Source organism: Heteronotia binoei, chromosome 1 (genome assembly GCF_032191835.1).
Source record: "Heteronotia binoei isolate CCM8104 ecotype False Entrance Well chromosome 1, APGP_CSIRO_Hbin_v1, whole genome shotgun sequence".
Lineage (NCBI taxonomy): Eukaryota > Metazoa > Chordata > Lepidosauria > Squamata > Gekkonidae > Heteronotia > Heteronotia binoei.
In genome coordinates, this window is record NC_083223.1 from 104,332,094 (window position 1) to 104,346,977 (window position 14,884).

The following is a 14,884-nucleotide window of genomic DNA, read 5'->3' on the forward strand; positions in this document are numbered from 1 at the left end:
GTCCTCAAGGAAGATATTCGACAAGGAGGTCATACACTTCTGTTCAGCTTAGAGTATGACCTGAAACTGGTGAGTACGCCAGTATTTTATAATCAATTCTATTAAAAGGTTTGGTTATCTAATGCTATGCTTGTGATGATTAATCTCCAAGAATACTATGAATACATAAAATTTAAAGCAAATGCAGTAATGTCACAAAATCCTTGTGTAGTTTGTCCTTGCAGTCTCAAGCAGGGTGGTAGGGTGATATGGCTGGGGGGGAGGGGAATAACACACTTATAAGCATACTTTTGCTGAAAACAGGACCACAGCTTATTTATTAGCAGACAGAAGTAGGAGCAGGGGTGCAGCATAGGGACGAATCTAAGCATCGGGCGACCCATCTGTCACACGATGAACCCACTACCAGGCCCACCTGCCAGGAAAACCAAGGAGTGGCAAGACATTGGGGACACAGAAGGGCACCAGCCTCTGCTTGGCCCCTCCTACCACCTGGTGGTGCGAGCCAGCCTGCAACCCCTGCCTGGGCATGCGGCTGAGAGGCTCTACCCCTAAGACCTCTTATGGAGACCCCCAAAATGGAAGAGGCAGGCATGCAGGCACAGCCTCCTCCCCCAAATGATCTGTCCCAATGCCCAAACTGCCCAACCGTAAGCTGTGACAAAACAAGCAGAAAACAAAGCTACATAACAACTAGAATAAAAACTTTGACAATAAACCCAGGAAAAACAAGAAACTAAACAGACTCAAAACCTACAGGGTGGGTGGTTTGGCAAGCAAGTGAGTGGAGGCAAAAAGGCCACGCTTGCATCTTTAGCAAGCTTAAATAGTTCCCACGCTTTACTTCAAACCAATCCCAGCACTTTCCGTGGCAGCTGTGGATTGGTCTGGACTGGCTGGGCTCCCCACCTCCCTGGCTGTGGCACGAAAGCCACCTACAGATTCCCTCCACCCATCGCCCACCCCCAGGAGCCACAAACGACAGCAAAGGTGAGTGCTCCAGCTGTGCTTTTGCAAGTTAAAACAAATGCACACAATAGGATGACAAATTATACACTGACTTGGAATGGAAAGCTGCAGAGAATGATATCCTTTAACAGTTACAGCATTTGGGACAGAAATATTTTGAATCCTCAATTATATTCCTCTTCAGTGTTATCATTTCAAATAATATTTTTTTTCCTTTATGTAGTTATTTCAAGTCAAGTGAAAGTTTCTAAAATGTAAAGTAATAATATCTCCTTTTGGAAATACAACCGTTCACCAGTATAAGGTGGGAGTGAAGAACATTCACAAATCTATTCACAATATGTAATGCAATTTCTTCTAGGGTTGCTTGGCAACCCTTTGAAGGATAAAAAATGTCACACATTACTGTTCAGCAGAACTGAGATGTATACATAATTATCAAAACTATTTCAAGGAAACATCTGGTTGGCTTCTGGGCTGTTGGACTGCCCAGTGGCCTCTGGCCTTCATTTTGCAGAGAATTAGAAGGCAGTTCATATACAAATTGAAGTATTTATTTTTCATTTTAATTAAAACACTTCTATGCTACTTCCACCTGACTCAGATCCCCAAGGCAGTTTTTTGACCATTTAAGCAAACTGTACAACCACCTGAATGGGGGGAAAAATTCAAGAGGCAGCCACAAAGTTAAGCTATTCAAAAACTGAACTTTCCTTGTTCACAATGCACATTTGTTCCTTAGTTGAAGACATTATGGGGTCACACAGATGATCTGTTCACAAGCAAATTTTGCATTGTTCTAAGTTGTGTGTGTGTACAGTGGCAACTTTCAGCATGGCAGCTAGCTTGGTCATTTCAGTTGGCTTGCTGATCTTAAAGGGGCAACAGGATCACTATAAGCGAGTCACGAACCATTAGACTGCGTGTGCTCTTTTTGCACCTATGCAGTTGGTGGCATTTAACAGCCAGTGTATTCATTATTCATCATGCAACATGAAAATTTGCAAGAATGTATAAGTAGCACAGGGGCTTCAAACATGCAGCCTGGAGCCAAATCAGCCCCCCAGAGGGCTCTCCTATCAGGCCCCTGAGCAACTGGCTGTCATCTGCTTCCTTCTCCCTATCTCTTGCTTCCTTCTGCATAACAGATTGCTTTGCAAGGCTTGCTCAATCACACAGAAGGTAAAGACCAAAATATCTATTTTCTCCATTGGGCTGAGGCTCCTCCCTTGAGGAGGAAGGGGGGAAAGCAGAGCTTGTTTTTCCAGGCTCTCTCAATCACACAGCAGAGCTACTTAGCCAAGCCTCTCTCCCTTTTATTGGCTGAGGCTCCTCCCTTCCCCCATCCCCTGGGGAAGGAGGAAAAGCTCCACAGCTTTCTGCTCAGTTCCCTGGATCCGATGGGAGAAATACAAAGAAAGCACATTTAAGACCAATAAGTGCTAAGATTTTAAGCATGTTTTATGGTTTTTAAAAATATATATTTAATTGTGTTTGTTTGTGTCCTTTATAAAGTTTATATCTTTGCTAAAAAGATAAAGGTAGTCCCCTGTGCAAGCACCAGTTATTTCCAACTCTGGGGTGACGTCGCATCATGACGTTTTTGTGGCAGACTTTTTCAATTTTAAAAAGTTTTATTAGTTTTAGAAAAAAATAGGGGTAGGGGATAGAGGGAATAGAGAGCACAATACATATTAACCTTATTCTGCATGAAGATACTTTCAAAGAGTACAAGCCTACATCTGCAATACTATCTTTACATAAATTGTTCCATATTATTATCTCTAAGCTAAACATCATCAACATTTTAATATTTTATATTATAAATCTTTTGGTTAAGATATCTATTGGTTTTGACACTTCCAGTAAAGGCAATTTTGTATTATAAAATACAGGAAAAAAGGAGAAATAAGTTCACACCAGAGAATCTTAAAAGTCTTGAGTATCTAACCAGGCATAGAATTTCATCAAGTATTTTCTTGCTTCTTCCTTAGATCTCCCAGCCAACAGCTGAGATAGAAAGTCCAGCTCTGCTGTTTCCAGAGTTTTTCCCACCAAGTCCATTTTCGTGGGAATGCGGCAGACTTTTTACAGGGTGGTTTGCCATCGCCTTCCCCAGTCATCTACACTTTCCTCTTCAGCAAGCTGAGTAGTCATTTTACCAACCTCAGAAAGATGGAAGGCTGAGTCAACCTGGAGCCAGTTACCTGAACCCAGCTTCTGCAGCTTTACCACTCTGCTTTGCTACCTACTCTTAAATAGATATACACATGGCCTGGCCTGACTAGGCCCAGCTCAACATGGTCCAGCCCAACCCAACATGGCTCGGTCCAACAAGGTCTCGTTTATGTCAGATTCGGCCTTCATTACAAAAGAGTTCAACACCTCTGAGTAGAACATGTTTGCAATACAATGGCCATGTTGGAATGCTTAAAAAAAATGTGAGCATTTGAGGCTGGGTGCTACAAACAATTGGTGGTTGAATTAGTGATTTGAATAAAGGGATGATCATTCCATTATGAATATAAATTGAAAATCAGTTTCAGAAAATTCTCTGTTACTACTGAAGTTTCAAAGGTCCTCTCTCTCAATTTTACTGGACATGTAGATTGGCAAGATGGAAATTGTTCTGATCGTCCACCACATAGATAAGAGGGGACAGTGTAGCAAGCATCTGCAGGTGATGGGGACAAATAGCACACATAGTTGGCCAAAGCTTCAGCTTCATGCATATTGGGTGATGGAAGGCAGGTATCAGGGCTAAAATGGTCTGCTTCACCTCCCTCCACAAAGGTAAGCATTAGCAATGTGTACTCATCTTCCTTTGCATGACTTGTATTTTCAATTCAGCTTATGTTTCCACTGCTCCATTTAAGTTCTTCACAGTTTGTTCCTACTTTCTGAGATAATTCATTGTTCTTGCCCTAGTTGTATGTGATGAGTTTTTACCACTAAGGTTTTCCACTATTTGAACCCCATCATTTAATTTAATTCCATTGTGCTCATTTTTATTTTTAAGCTTTGCTCAGTTGCTTGCATTCTGATTCCAGTTGAATGCAACTAATTTGTCTTCCCTTTCAGGTTAGCCTAACTACTTTAGAGTAAGATAGAGCTTGTAAGATGTGAAATGGCAAAGAGATGCATTATTCATTAGCAATGAACTTGGATGGAAAAAGGAAAATAAGCATTGCAAACAGAACGATTAATGACAAATGTTTCTAGTGGCATGAATAATGAGGGAAGTGGAGGAAGGGGGGAGTACACAAGCTAGAAATGATATAAAATTTACTACATTTCTTGAAAAACAATCCTAAATACACTTCTAAACAAGACGATAAGTATGACATTTCAAATTATTTTGATTTATAGTTATTTTTCCTTAATAGAAAATAGTCGTGGAATATCAAGGCAAAATAAAATACAAATGATATGCAAAATGCAGACAAAGAGTATGAAGATAAAAATCCATGCCAAATTTCAAAACAAAGCAAAACATCACCAAAACGCCTGTAAGTAATGGAAAGTCATTAAATGGAACGTTAATGGCAAAAGAATTCTATTTCTTTCCCATGGAAGATGTCATGATGAAGACCTTCAAGCTGCAGCAATTGCACAAATCATAGGACATGCTCAAAACAGCCAAAGAGTTTGGTGTAGTGAGTCAGTTTGGTGTAGTGGTTAAGTGTGCGGACTCTTATCTGGGAAACCAGGTTTGATCCCCCACTCCTCCACTTGAAGCTGCTGGAATGGCTTTGGGTCAACCATAGCTCTCACAGTGTTTGTCCTTGAAAAAGGCAGCTTCTGTGAGAGCTCTCTCAGCCCCACCCACCTCACAGGCTGTTTGTTGTGGGGGAAGAAGATAAAGGAGATTGTGAGCCTCTCTGAGATTCAGATTTGAGGGCGGGATATAAATCCAATATCAGCATCAACTCTGAGAAAAGGTATCCCTGTGTAATGGCCAGATCAGCAGGCTTTGGCTGTGGTGGCTGACCCACCCCTAGGGGTTGGAGAGGTGTATTCTAAATTAGGCAGATTACATAATGGGGGGAGGAGAGATGGAAACAAGAGCTGATGGGATTAATAGCAGTATGTGAAATTTATTAACCTGCTGAATATGGCAGATGGACTGATGTTTGGGTAAATGCAAAGCAAGAAGATGTGGTGTGTGGAGCAGCTGATCATCACGAGCATCTCCTCCTTAATGACAGAGTTTGATGTTTCAAAATAGCTTGGGACTCTTTGCAGCACCATATACAGAGTTTGAAATGGAGACATTAGGCATAGGAAACCTATGATCTTCCAACATGCTATGCGTTTCTCTGGTGTTTCTGGCCTATCTTAAATAATCCCACTTCTGTTTGTCATAACAGTATTTACCCACAGCAATCTATAGGGAAGCTGACAGAAATATGAATGATAGTTGTGTGTTATCTTGTTTCTCTCTGTCTCTCTTTTTGTCTCCACAGAGCATTATTTTCTAACAGAACCTTAACCCTTGTTCGGGAGAAGCCATGGCTTTTCTTTGAAGGGGCAGCTGTCCACTGCTATATGAGCTGCAGTGGCATTTGGGTGACCTGGCTGGAGTGGCTGTGCTTCCTTCACTGTGTGTTGGCCTGCCATAAGAGTGTGTGTGCAATGAAGTATTAAAAACAACAAAACAGGTCCTAGGACAGATCCTTGAGGCACTCCACTTGTCACTCCTCTCCAAAAGGATGAGGAACCATTCACAAGCACTCTTTGAATGCAATCTGTCAACCAGTTACAGATCCACCTAACAGGATCCAAACCATATTTTACCAACAATAGTAGTTAAATGGCTTCTACTGGGCACAACATAGTCCAGTCCACTGAGAATAATGCTGTGTTTCCTGAATGTCCTCATTTACTATGTTCTGCAAGTGGGAGAGTGGTGTGGTGATGTCAAAGAGGCAGGTACTGGTAGGCTGCTTCTATATATGGGCATTTCCAGTGTGCTGCTGAAATTGGTGGGTGTCAGCAGAATTACTGTGGGTTCCAGTGCACTTTTTATGCTCTCAGTTCACTGGAGTTGGTTGTTTCTCACTGGGAGAGCCATAAGATACTGAGTAGCTGCACTGCAGAAACACTAGTGTGGCTTTAAGATTACTCTGTAAGAAGCTTATATATCAACTTAAACAATTTCAAAAAAAAGTTCAATAGGACTTCAGAAGATTTAATATTTGATTATGTACATTTTATTTATTTGTTTAAAGATTTCTATCTCACCCCTTGCCTGCAACACAGGGCTCAGGGTGGCTTACAACATTTTAAAAATGTAACAAAACAATGAGCTTCATCATTAAAAGAGTTAAACAGTCAAAATCCTGACATTCTCCTGGTACTTATGAAATGTTCCAAAGAGAAAACTTTTGATGAATCAGTAACAGCTGAAAACAAGGATTAACCAATTGTCTGCCAGAACAATTCCATCTTGCATGCTCTGTAGAACCTTAGCAGGTCCCATAGGGTATGTGTCTCCTCTGATAAAACATTCCACCAGGACGAGACTATGATGGAAAAATCCCTCACCCCAATGGAAGCAAGAGAGAATTCCCAAGGACCAGAGCTGTCAAAAAAACTGTGCAAAGATGAATGTAAGTAGTGGGGCAGGATTGTTTACATTCATTATGGGGAACCCCCATGCTTTCATTCATCATTGCACAATTTTTGTAAGAGGCAGTCCTTCAGGTATGCTAGTTCCAGACCATTTATAGCTTTAAAGGTTATAATCAGCATCTTGAACCTAATATGGAAACAAATTTGCAACCAGGGCAGTTGCCTCAAAATTAGCTGTATATGAGCAGAACAAGATGAGCTGGTCAACAGCCTGGCAGATACGTTCTGGATCAACTGAAGTTTCCAAAGTATCCCCAAGGGCAACCCTAGACCACATAGCAGTAATCCAGTCTGGAAGTGACTATGGCTTGGATCATTGTGGCAAGATCAGGCCAGGCCAAATAGAGGACCAACTGACAGACTGGGAAAAATGCTGACCTCACCACTGTGAACATGTGTTTCCAACAGAATGGCAGAATCAAGCCACACACCCCCTGGCTCTTTACTGAGTCTACTGGATTTAATGGGACTCTATCAATAACTGGTAATTGCAATCCTACCAGAGACCCAACCTTCCTCATTCACATGATCTCCATATCTGATGGATTCAACTTCAGTCTGCTTTCCCTCAACCAACCACTGCATCCAGACACTTAATCAAGGCCTAGAGGGCTGCATCTGGCTGCTTATCCCACAGGATAAAGAGTTGAGTGTTGTCAGCATATTGATAGCAACTAGCACCAAGTCTGCTGGAGGGTGCCTAGATAAATATATAAAACATCAGGAACAGAATCCTTGCAAAACATGACAATGTAGACACGGAAGTGACCTGGTCCCCAATAGCTACCCTCAGAGAGCATCCCTGGAGCAATGTTGATGAACAAAATGTTGTTGAACACGTTGATGAACATGGGCATGGGTTCTGTAAGGGAAGATCTTGCCTCACTAACCTGTTAAGAGTTCTTTGAGGGGGTGAACAAACATGTGGACAAAGGGGACCCAATAGATATCATTTACCTTGACTTCCAGAAAACTTTTGATAAAGTTCCTCATCAAAGGGTCCTTTGTAAGCTCAAGAGTCATGGAGTAAAAGGACAAGTCCTCTTGTGGATCAAAAACTGGCTAATTAATAGAAAACAGAGAGTGAATATAAATGGGCAATTTTCGCAGTGGAAGATGGTAAGCAGTGGGGTGCCTCAGGGCTCAGTACTGGGTCCCATGCTTTTTAACTTGTTCATTAATGATTTGGAGTTGAGAGTAAGCAGTGAAGTTGCTAAGTTTGCAGATGACACTAAATTGTTCAGGGTGATGAGAACCAGAGAGGATTGTGAGGCACTCCAAAGGGATCTGTTGAGGCTGGGTGAACATGGGCATCAACGTGGCAGATGAGGGCCACGTTTGAGGGCCTCAACGTGTTTAAGGGTGTCAACATGGCAGATGAGGTTCAAAGTAATGCACATTGGGGCCAAGAATCCCAGCTATAAATACAAGTTGGTGGGGTGTGAACTGGCAGAGACTGACCAAGAGAGAGATCTTGGGGTTGTGGTAAATAACTCATTGAAAATGTCAAGACAGCGTGCAATTGCAATAAAAAAAGGCCAACACCATGATGGGAATTATTAGGAAGGGAATTGAAAACAAATCAGCCAGTATCATAATGCCCTTGTATAAATTGGTGGTATGGTCTCATTTGGAATACTGTGTACAATTCTGGTCACCACACCTCAAAAAAAATATTATAGCATTGGAAAAAGTCCAGAAAAGGGCAACTAGAATGATTAAAGGGCTGGAAAACTTTCCCTGTAAATAAAGGTTAAAACGCTTGGGGCTCTTTAGCTTGGAGACACGTCAACTGCGGGGTGACATTATAGAGGTTTACAAGATTATGCATGGGATGGAGAAAGTATAGAAAGCAGTACTTTTCTCCCTTTCTCACAATACAAGAACTCATGGGCATTCAATGAAATTGCTGAGCAGTCAGGTTAGAACAGATAAAGGAAGTAATTCTTCACCCAAAGGGTGATTAACATGTGGAATTCATTGTCACAGGAGGTGGTGGCAGTTACAAGCCTAGCCAGCTTCAAGAGGGGATTGGATAAACATATGAAGCATTGGTCCATCAGTGGCTATTAGCCACAGCATATTGTTGGAACTCTCTGTCTGGGGCAGTGATGCTCTGTATTCTTGGAGCTTGGGGGGAGAGCAAAGTAGAAGGGCTTCTAGCCCCACTTGTGAACCTTCTGATGACACTTTTTTTTTTTTGCCACTGTGTGGCACAGAGTATTGGACTGGATGGGCCATTGGCCTGATCCAACATGACTTCTCTTATAAGGATACACAGGCCTCAGATTCAGCAGGAGCTCACAGGAGTGCAGTTCCTGAATCTTTTTGAGGGTTCCCCCTCTTCCTCCCCACCTACCTTGCCCACTGAATAGTAAGTGCAGCTGCATAACAATCCCTAGTTTAGGAGAGCAGGCAGCCAGCCAGCCCCCAGGAGCTTTCCCATGCCCTCAGCAGCCATTAACCCCTAGAGAAGCCGCACCACCCTTTCTCCACTTTTTATGACTGGGGGGGGCAGAATCTAGGGAGGGGCAGAGGGGGCACTTGTCCTTGGTGCTGCCAGAGGGGGGGGGGGCGCCAAATTGGGTATGATGTCTATTCTATTCTATGGGCCCATAAGATAGAATGCGCCCACAAAGGGACATCATTTTTTAATTTTGCCCCTCTCAAAAAACTTGTAGATCTGGTCCTGGGGAGGGTGGCCCAGGAGAGCCCCAAGTGAGCGAGGCCTGCTTGGGCTGGCTGAATCTCTCACTCACCCAGGGCTTTCTTTTCTTGCATCAGGTTGCTTTTGGTTGAGGGGGGGGCATTTGCTAATGAGTTATGCTAATGATCTCCACATCTATTTTTCTACAAAACAATCCCTGAGGATACAGAAATAAGCACATATGAACATATGAAGCTGCCTTATACTGAATCAGACCCTCAGTCCATCAAAGTCAGTATTGCCTGCTCAGACTAGCAGCGGCTCTCCAGGGTCTCAAGCTGAGGTTTTTCACACCTGGACCCTTTTTAGTTGGAGATATCGGGGATTGAACCTGAGACCTTCTGCTTAACAAGCAGATGCTCTACCACTGAGCCACAGTCCCTCTTATCTCCCAAACGAATCCACATTTCTGTTCCATAGCTCTCTTGGTACACCCACAAAGAGCCTGAGAAATCTAATGATTTCTACAGAACACATTCTGTGTATGTGGAACAACCTATTGCCAACTACTACTCACTGTCTCCCATCACCAGGTCAGATTACACCTGGGGGAAAGTTCTTTCTTTCCTTCAACACAGCTCACATCATAACAGAAATTGTATAAACCAACGCCATGCTGGGAATTATTAGGAAGGGAACTGAAAACAAATCAGGCAGTATCATAATGCCCCTGTATAAATCGATGGTGCGGTCTCATTTGGAGTACTGTGTACAGTACAGTTCTGGTCGCCACACCTCAAAAAGGATATTATAGCATTGGAGAAAGTCCAGAAAAGGGCAACTAGAATGATTAAAGGGCTGGAACACTTTCCCTATGAAGAAAGGCTGAAACGCTTGCGGCTCTTTAGCTTGGAGAAACGTCGACTGCGGGGTGACATGATAGAGGTTTACAAGATAATGCATGGGATGGAGAAAGTAGAGAAAGAAGTACTTTTCTCCCTTTCTCACAATACAAGAACTCGTGGGCATTCGATGAAATTGCTGAGCAGAAAGGTTAAAATGGATAAAAGGAAGTACTTCTTCACCCAAAGGGTGATTAACATGTGGAATTCACTGCCACAGGAGGTGGTGGCGGCCACAATTATAGCCACCTTCAAGAGGGGTTTAGATAAAAATATGGAGCAGAGGTCCATCAGTGGCTATTAGCCACAGTGTGTGTGTGTGTGTGTGTGTGTATAAAAATTTGCCACTGTGTGACACAGAGTGTTGGACTGGATGGGCCATTGGCCTGATCTAACATGGCTTCTCTTATGTTCTTATGCTATATATCAAGATGATGTCTATGACTAGGCAGAAAGGTGGGATATAAATGTTATCAATGAAATAAATATACAAGTCCAATGTGGGGAAAGGGTGCAGTATATAAATATAATATATAAATAAATGCATTGTTTATCGAAGTACTTGTATTCTGAAGATCATTTCTGAATCATGTTCCAGTGTTCAGCTCTGCTTTCAAACAATGAAGTGCAAAGATTTATAGGTAAATTTATGGTTTGGTAAATACCTCTAACTATAAAGAAAAAGTCTGCTGTTGCATGTATGTCAGCCTCAGGGTTATGAAAAATAAATAAGCAGCAGGGGAAAGCAAACCAGGCTTGGGTGATCATCTCTGTGTCTCAGGATCAGTCTCAGAAGAACAAAGGCATCTTGCTGATGTCTCTGCAGACTGAATGAGAAAAAACACGTCAATGGAAGCAGTGGAAATTCCAACTTTGTCAGTAAAAAATGGTAAAGAGTAACTGACAGCAATTTGGAATATAACATCACACAAAATCACCACTGGATGTGAACCATGGATGAAAGGGCACATACAGACTTTTAGGGCAGAAAAGAAAATGACATGACAAGAAAATAAGTTTTTCTATTTTTCCAAATGACTCTGTTTTGTGCATTAGATTGTACAGACACTAAGGTTTTTTTGTTTGATGTTTTTTAAACCTTAACCCTGATCACCAAAGTATATACAAGAGTTCAAAAGAAGGTAATCATATGCTTTCACTTCTGAAAAACACTCAATAGGAAACATAAATAATACTGAATATCAGAGTTTTTTGTAGCAGGAGCTCCTTTGCATATTAGGCCACACACCCCTGATATAGCCCATTCTCCAAGAGTTTACAGAGCCTACTGTAAACTCTTGGAGAACTGGTTACATCAGGGGGATGTAACCTAATATGCAAAGGAGTTCTTGCTACAAAAAAAAGCCCTGCTGGATATAGAAGACTTTGAGTTCTACCAGTATTCTTGATCCTCATGACTCGAGCAGTATGCAATCAATCCCTTCTTGCATTAGATTATCTTACTTATATGGTGACGCTTTCTCTTGAAAATCTGTAAGGGAATAAATTGAAAGGATGTAATGGGTGGAAGACTTCGCTTATTCTTTATTTATGGCTCAGTTGTATTTGCATGTTTTGTAAATGATGCATATTCACTATCGTACAGCTAGCATGAGCACTAACCATGTCATTACTTCCTTGTATATCTGCAGCTGAATTAATATTTGCTATGCCGATGAGTCTCATAGGACCACAATGGGTTTTTAGCATGGGTTCTGTTTTCCTAAAGATAGTTAATCTCTCCCCCCTCCTTTATTTTGGTTTGTTTTTAAGAAAAAAAATGAATCATCTTGTGATTAATGGTGTAATCCTAAACAGAATTATACCTTAGACTTAGAAGGATTGTACTATAATAACAGATGCTCATGTTACCTGCATAGAAACTCTTATCATCTGTAGAAAAAGGAAGATCCAGATTTAGCTAGAATGCAGAAAGGATGATACATTTTCTATGGCTCAAACTACAAACATCATTTTGGATCTGTGATCAGATCTCCTGTATCATTTGCAAAAAGGATCAGGGGAGTGTACAGTATCCACATTGTACACCCAACAAAATTACTCCACAGGCTGCCTTTTGCCCTAGTAAGGAAAAAAGTAAGTTGTTTCCCTCTAAGTAAAAAAAAAAAAAGGTAGTCCCCTGTGCAAGTACCAGTCATTTCTGACTCTGGGGTGATGTTGTTTCACGGCAGATTTTTTACAGGGTGGTTTGCCATTGCCTTCCCCAGTCATGTTTCCCTTTACAAGGGTCAAAAGCAGCCTGGGAGAAAAAGTTTAAAAACAAGAAAATTACATATAAGTGCAAGATGTGAACCTTCCATTCCCAGCATCGCAGACCCAGTCCATATGATCAGCTCACTTTTGAAGTTCTTTTCACAGCATTTATGGATGAATGCACAAAATTGCCTTTAATATATCAGACCATTGGTCCGCCAAGGTCAGTGTTGCCTACAACAGAGTGGCTCTCCAGGGTCTCTTTCTGAGGCTTTGCATATCACCTGCAACCTGATCCTTTAATAGGAGATTCCAGGGAATGTATCTGGGGCCTTCTGTATGTGAAGCAGACAGTCTACTATTGAACCATGATCTCTCATAAATCCAATTATGGATTGATGATGGATCCGCAATATCATCCTGTTTTTTCAAGTAATGTAAACTGTTGCTTACAAATACTCAAATTAAGAGAATGCACACACATTGATCACACTTAGACATAATGCGGTCCTTTCCCACCCACGCCGCTGTACGGCGGCATAGGGCAGGGGCCGTGTTTGCCTCCCCGGATGGAGTCGAGGCAAACGGACCTCCGCCCATCTGTGGATGTGTGGGGGCATGGACTGGGGCTTTATCAGTCCCAGCCACGCCTCCAGTAGCGCAGTTCTCGGGCACTTTCAGCTGAGCAGGAGTGTCTTCCAGTGCTCCTGGCCGATCGGGCGGTGGCCTGCGTCCTTGGCGTCGCGGCGTTCAGGGAAAGCGGGGGCGTGCAGTTTCTTCAGCCCCTGAGCTACCGGCATGGCTTTTGAGCGGAGCGGAGGAGTGTTGCTCGGCCTGCTCTTCCCCTTCTCCCCTTTTTCCCTCCTCGTCGTCGGGAGTACCTGGGGCTGTCGGCTGGACTCGCTTTGGACGGCGTGGGCCCAAGACAGGTTTTGGGAGCGTGTGCTGTTGGCTTCTGTAGTCCCCGGGCCAGGAGGGCCTTCGTTGTTGGGCGAGGGTGGTCCTTTTTCTTTTTCTTCTTTTTTTTTAGGGAGGAAGCTAGCAGTGCTGTGGTTGGCTGCCACCCCCCCCTTCCTGGGTTGCACAGGGGTGGGTGAGTAGGGCTGGTAAGTGGTTTTTAAGGGTGGTGATGACTGGGCTATGGCCCCCAAAAAGGGTCGGTGGGTATCTAAGGGCAAGCAGCCCCTTAAGAGAATGCCTAGGAGGCACACACCTACTGAGCACCCCGGGGAGGAAGAGGAGGATGCACCAGGCGAGCTATAATTGAACAGCTTGGTGCATTGGAACGACAGCAGGGTTTGGACCCTGGGTCAACTGGGCTCGTCAGGGGTCATAAAGCAGCAAGGACTTCTACCAGGGCTTTCGAGCAGGAGCTTCTGTCTTGTCTTTCTACTTTACAGGATATGGTTGCTTGGGCTGGTACTTCTGGAGGGCCGAGCCAGGATCCACCGGACAACAACTCCAATTCTGATGGAGAAGGCAACACTCCAGATGGGGCAAGTCTCTCGAGGAAATGCAGGGTTCCTGCGCCGGTGGTGGTAGCGGTTAATGTCAAAGACCCAGATGGTAAGCACTGCAGTTCAGGTAATAATAGTGGGTGGCCTTGGGGTAGTTGGGAGTCCCCCTGCATGCCAGGTACGGCTGGCTCCACGGCTATGTTCGGTCCTGGTGGTGTGTGGGGGGGTCACCTAACCTGCCTGGTGTTCTAGGGGCTTGGGTCCCTGGGGCTCAAGGGCAGGTTTTTCCTTGGGGGCCTACTCAGGTTTCTTCGACTGCTGTTACTCAATCTACCTCACAGGGGGCTCCGACACAGCAGTTGTCAGTGGGGTCTTTACCATGGGGGCAACAGCTTTATGGTCAATGGCCAGCTGGATGGCCAGCAGCCCAATGGGGTGGATGGGGTTTGGCCCCGACTCCCTATGGAGCAGTCCCTATTCAGTGTCTTCTATTTGGAGACACCACCATGCCCCTGGGGGACCATTTGACAGTTGCTACGAGGGAAAAGATTTTGCAAGGGAAGTATGTGGATGTCTTTAGCCTTCTTTATAGGGAGCTTGAGAAGAAGGACAAGGACAAACTAGAGAATAAGGACAAGGAGAAACTCAAACGGAGAAAGATTGAGAGGAATTGGGCTAACTGGTTACCGGGGTTTTTGATTTATGCAGGGGTAATAGCGCAAGCATAGCCTCTACGGGCGGCTCCGCTATTCCAATATTGTGACATTATATACAAAGCTTATATGGACTTCTCGGGTGCTGCATGGTTGCAGTACGATGAGGAGTTCCATATGAGGGTGGCATTGAACCCGCAATTCCCTGGGATCAGATTAACCAGCAGCTGTGGCTGAAATGTATGTCTCCAGCTAAGCCTAATACTGGTGACAGGTCTGACAGCGGTCATCTTGTGAGTAAACAGGCGAGTGTAGTGGGTCCCCACACAAGTCGGTACAACCCTGGCTGCTGTGTTGGGAGTACACGTCTCAGGGAGTATGCAACAGGAAAACGTGTAAGTATAAGCA

General features: G+C 43.6%; 1 non-coding gene across 1 annotated transcript; it reads right to left on the bottom strand.

Moving 5' to 3' along the window:
- Positions 1-9,620: 9,620 nt before the first annotated feature.
- TRNAN-GUU (transfer RNA asparagine (anticodon GUU)) lies at positions 9,621-9,702 on the bottom strand. The gene has a single exon. It is a non-coding gene; the product is annotated as a tRNA-Asn (tRNA).
- Positions 9,703-14,884: the final 5,182 nt, after the last annotated feature.